This window comes from Amblyraja radiata, chromosome 2 (assembly GCF_010909765.2).
Source record: "Amblyraja radiata isolate CabotCenter1 chromosome 2, sAmbRad1.1.pri, whole genome shotgun sequence".
Taxonomy (NCBI): Eukaryota; Metazoa; Chordata; class Chondrichthyes; order Rajiformes; family Rajidae; genus Amblyraja; species Amblyraja radiata.
In genome coordinates this window covers 28,049,213-28,055,212 of record NC_045957.1, presented here as the reverse complement: position 1 = coordinate 28,055,212, position 6,000 = coordinate 28,049,213, and positions in this window count along the sequence as shown.

The window sequence follows — 6,000 nt, the reverse complement described above, 5'->3', positions numbered from 1 at the left end:
TGTCCCACTTAGGAAACCTGAACGGAAACCTCTGGAGACTATGCTCCCCACCCAAGGTTTCCGTGCGGTTCCCGGAGGTTTTTGTCAGTCTCCCTACCTGCTTCCACTACCTGCAACCTCCGGCAACCACCTGCAACCTCCGGGAACGGCATGGAAACCTTGGGTGGGGCGCAAAGTCTCCAGAGATTTCCGTTCAGGTTTCCTAAGTGGGACAGGGGCGTTACTCCAGCACTTTGTATCTTCTCTTTCTATACCCTATTAACATGAATTTTTGGTCAAGTTTTTGACCACCCATCGTGGTAAGTTGGAAGCAAATTTAAGTTGAACTCATTGCTGCAAAGCATTGCAGGGAGCATAGATAGGACTGTGAAGTAAACCTGCTGACGGCATTGCTTATTACGACATACAATGCTTCTGCAATTATACATTTGCAGGCAACTCCATTTTTGCAGCAATGCATTTACATTGTTGAGATGTTTTAGCCAGTTTACTGATATGATTATGGAAGTTGGGACTTAATACAATTGTTCAATACATTGGTGAGGCCACATATGGAGCACTGTGTTCATTTCTGGTCATCCTGCGGCGACCTAATCTGCGAGTTTAGACAAGTTTGCCCTCGACTCAAACTCGCAGCATGGTCGAACCTGGTCCTAGGAGGTCCTACGAGGTCACTGGACCTCTCCTTCATGCTCGAGGGAAGTTCCCGAATACAGCTGGGTCGCGGAAAAAATTTCAGCATGTTGAAACATTTTCAGCATGTTGAAAAATTTTCCGCAAGTAAAATTTGTTTGGCATGGTTCTTTTGAACTCGTAGTGCAGTGGAGGGGGATCGCTAGTTAGTTACAGGCAGTCGGGGGCAGCCGTAGACAATCTCCTTCGCTGACCAAGCATTTCAGGACCAAGGAAAATAAGTAAAATACCCGCTAAACTTTATTATACTTCTAAAATGTCTCCACTCCTTTTCCCCCCCTTCCCTCCCCCCCCCCCTCCCCACCTTTCCACATTCTCTAAAGGACTTACCATACACTGTGCAGCCGTCTTTTACCTTCCTCTTCATAGCGGGTCTGAATTTCCCCCGCTTTCCCTGGTCCACGCCTTTGCGATGTGTTTGTGTGTGCGCGTGCGGTCGGTCGATCCAGCTCGCGGTTTCAACGCTGACGGTCGATCCAGCTCGAGGTTTTCCAGGCGAGTGCCCTCGAGCTTGAAGGTCGAAGACACTCTTCTTAACTCACGTATTAGGTCCCCGCAGTGGGACAGCCCCTTTAGAAAAGATGCCATAGAGCTGTAAAGAGTGCTGAGAAGATTTACAAGAATGCTGCCAGGACTCGAGGACCTGAGCTATAGGGAGAGGTTGGGCAGATTAGGACCTTATTCCTTGGTGCATAGGAGACTTGAGGGGTAATCTTATGGAGGTGCATAACATCATGAGGGGAATAGATAGGACAAATGCACAGTCTTTTACCCAGAGTAGGGGAATCAAGAACCAGAGGACATAGGATTAAGGTGAGGGGGGAAAGATTTAATAGGAACCTGAGGAGCAAACACAAGCAAATGGGACGGGCTTAGATGAAGCATCTCAATCTTCCGTCCTGTATGACTCCTCCAAAACATGATGACAGTGCACAGTGCAATCAATTGCTAAATGTGTTGGGAAATTCACTGAAATATAATAATGTTATCCTCAAATGTTTCAAAAGAAAGGTTAATTTTTGAAGTGCCTTTTTTTAAGACATTATTCCCCTCCTGTTGACCCAGTGCAGCACTACAGGTTTATACATATCAGCTGCTTTTCTTGCAACTAATCCAGGTAATTAATCATTTTGCCAAGGCCTTGGCAGACTATTCATTCATGGCATCATTGACCTGCTGTCAGTACACAGGCGGCTTCCACCAGGAGCCTTGTGACGGGGAATCTAAAGGAAACACTCCTCTCCTTCTTCCGTTAACTGTTGATAAATCCACCATCCACTCTGCCTGAGGTGAGCAAGAGCTTCATAGGCCAGGAAATTGGTCCATGATAACTTTGACAATCATGCTCTTGAGGGACCCAGGTAAACCTTAACCATAACACTTAGCATTCCACAAGAATATAGAGTCATCGTGTATGTATTTTATCTTTGCAGAGTATGACTCTTTAAATTTAAATCAAATTTAAGTGCAATAATATCTCGATTAGGACACAAAGTACTGGAGTAACTAAGCAGGTCAGACGGCAACTTTGAAGAGCATGGATCGGTGACGTTTCGGGTCAAGACCCTTCTTGAGTCTGAAGAAAGGTCTCAATCTGAAACGTCACCAATCCATGTTCTCGAGAGATGCTGCCTGACCTACTGAGTTACTCCAGCACTTTGTGTCCTTTTGTGTATCAACCAGCTTCTGCAGTCCTTTGTTTCCACAATATCTTGATTCGATTTACCATAGTCCATAATGTGCATCTTTATGGATCCTGGTTACAAAGACCCATTGCTTGCCACAGGCAAAGCCAGCCAATCGTTTCTGAGTCTGAATATTGCCTCTGGTACAGTGAGAAGGAATAATGTGCACACCATAGTGAAAAAATGTTTTTCCTTCTCATTTGACGTACTCCACTGAAGCAAAGGGTAAACGAGCTTTTAATTGGTATCCCTATATAGATGTTAGTCAGTTTCAGTGAATTTCAAGATCTTTTCTTCTCCCATGGGGACCACTTTATTTTAACAAAGTCTGACTTTTCTTCAGCTGTTAGCATGATGTGAATACTCAAAGGCATCATTGTTTCTCCTTAGCTTCTATTGAAGGCAACTCCAAAACACCAGTTTCACGTTTGATTGATGTCATTTTTATTTGCAACTACCCAGGTTTTGTTTGAAGTCCTTAATTCCCCCTTCTAATCCTCCATGTTCCCGAAGTTCCTTTGCATATGAATTATTTACCAGTGTACAAGCTTTCACATCAGTGAAAGGAAAAAGGAGGTGACTTAATACCACGCATCTTGTGCTGTTGGGATTGAGACAAGACAAACTTTAAATTTCAACAGCTTTGATGTGGAAAGAACATTTCAGCTTGAAAATACCAAGTTGAAGCAAGGTAATTTCAGTTCTGCAGACCTCTTTGACCATAAACAAAACAGCAAAGAGTGACATGGCATTGAAATTCTTTGCAAGTCCATGGGGAGGAGCGAATGCCACCTGAACACGTCGTGGTCTGATCAACCACGGCTGGGTCGCCTGGGTGAGGGTGTCTGATGTTGAAAGCCCCGAAACACCCAATGACCCCAGGTTACATCATTGATGATGTGTTCAGGAGCATCTATAGATGTATTTGTATCAAAAATGGACAATCGAGTCTAACTTCCATTGTTACCCAGATCTGGAAAAGGGAGACATAAAGAACTACAGATGCTGGTTTACAAAAAAAATACGGAGCGCTGGAGGAACTCAGTGGGTGCAGGACATGGATTGGTGATGTCGGGACCCTTCTTCAGACCGATGATAAGTGATGTTTTGGGTCGGGACCTTACTTCGGACTGAATAAAGGGCCCTGACCCAAATCATCACCTATCCATGTCCTCCAGAGATGCTGCCTGACCCGCTGAGATTTCCAGCATGTTGTGGGGGGGTTTCTGAAACCTAGACGATCTTACCAATAATTGAATACATTTTGTACCAGCCATTCTGGAGATTCTACTTTGAATAAATTCTACGCTAATAAATTCTACTTTGAATATTGGCATTGGATATTTTTACACACAATGCATCTGACAATCTGACACTGGGCGGCACAGTGGTGCAGCGATAGATTACAGCACCAGATCCCCAGGTTCGATCCTGAGTATGGGTGCTGTATATATGGAGTTTGTATGTTCTCCCTGTGACCACATGGGTTTTCTCTGGATGCTCTGGTTTCCTCCCACATTTCAAAGACGTGCCGGTTTGTAGGTTAATTGATTTCTGTAAATTGTCCCCAGTGTGTTGGATAGAACTAGTGTGTGGATGATTGCTGGTTGGCATAGACTCAGTGGGCCGTGGGACCTGTTTCCATGCTGTATCTCTAAAGTAAACTAAACTTATAACTTAACTAAAACCTTAAACCTCTATTGCATTACACAGACAGGTCACCCAATATTCATCCTGTCCTATCGTCTAAAGAAAGGTCAAGACCTGAAACATCACCTATCCATGTTCTCCAGAGATGCTGCCTGACCTGTTGAGTTACTCCACCACTTTGTGCCCTTTTGTGCATTAACCAGCATCTGCAGATCTTTGTTTCTGCATTCATCCTGAGATGTCCGGAAATAAGGTTCAGGCCTCAAGCTCCTGCCATCCCTTATTTTGGCCTGAGTATGGTATTACCATGCAATACATTTCTTACATCCTAGGAACCACTTTAATTCTGTCAAATACTGAACCCTCTGTAGAATGGATAGTGATGACAATATCTGAGTCAGCATTGTAAAATGAGTCAGTGAAATCACATTGTCGAGTTACAGTAATGCTATTAACTTAAAAGCCATTTGGCAACAAACAAATCCTGATAGATTGTAAGAAATACACAATACATTTGCAGCAGTGACTTGTACACGGCTTCTGAAATTTAGTTCCATTGAAACCAAGGCTCTCAGTCAAGATTAATATGTCAGATATTGATAAGGGAATCAAGGGGTCAGAGTATCAGGCAGCAAACGTTTTTTTTAATTGAAGAATGAAGCAGATTAGAGAAGTCACAACTGGATGTCCTTGCTGGCTGATGCTGCTACCTCTATAAACAGCAAGCTGCCACTGGACAAATGGCCACAACCTCTGGGTTGCCATGGCCAGGGCGTGGTGGCCACGCATAACGATCGTCGGTTGGCTGGACCGGGAACCTGCCCGAAGGCTCGTTGGGGCCGACCCAAAGATCATCGGTGGCGTAACCGAGTACATCGAGTGCGTGGGCCGACCGGGCTTTGGACTTTGAATAATGACGCCAAAACTTGTGTAATACATGCAAAATGAATTTCACTGTACAGTTGCATATGTGACAAATAAAGCACCATTGCACGATTGAACAGCTTTACTATAAATATATGTATGAGAGCAATGGAGTGATTTTCTATCATTCTATCTTACGCTTGATAGGAAGCAATGCACTGCTTTTCACATATTTTCCTATATCTAGCCCTCTTAATCAAACCCAAAGTTAATTTCCAAAGCATTTTCCCCCTTAAACAATCTTCCCATCATAAAATCTAATTGCTTCCCATTGTTTCTTTAGTTATTCCCATTGACTAACTCAGTGTTTCAATGGAATAATTTGATTGAGAGGAAAAAAGATGTTTTCACAATGGTGCTGCACATTTTGCCTCCTCACAGAACCTGAGGCTATGTTGAGCCTCAGCCAGGGCCGGATTTACCTATAAGCTTCACAAGCTTAAGCTTAGGGCCTCGAGATCTAGGGGGGCCTCGGCAGGGCCGGATTTACCTACAGGCCTCATAGGTTGAAGCCTAGGGCCTCAAAATCTAGGGGCCTCTGGACAAGGAGTTAAAAAAATTCTGAGAAAAAAAAAATTGGAGCACTATAAGCGTTTCCACTTTGACGGAAATTACCCGAAATTCTGGTTCCGGCCACTGGATGTTTTGGGGGAAAAAATTGCGATCATCCGCGCCTGCGAAGTTGGGGGAAGCTGGTGACGCAGCAGCAACGCAAAATGATGCTGTCTCTCCGCGTGTGCGCAGTGGGCCCAGGCAGGTTCAGATCTCCATTTGCACTCCACACAATCACCTCGATGCCTCGTATCTACTCCAGGTAAGTAGTGGAAAATTGTGTTGCGGGAGTGCACGTTTCTCTGGGCCGGGGGGGGCTGCGGTGTCTGCGGCGCGGAGTCGGAGCCTCGCTGTGTGGGAGGGAGAGAGAGGGGGGGGATCTGAGAGGGGGAAACGGGGGGTTGAGACAGAGGGGGGGAGAGAGAGGGAGGGGACGGGGAGAGAGAGAGGGAGGTGGAGGGGGGGAGAGAGAGGAGAAGGGGGGGAGGGGGAGAGA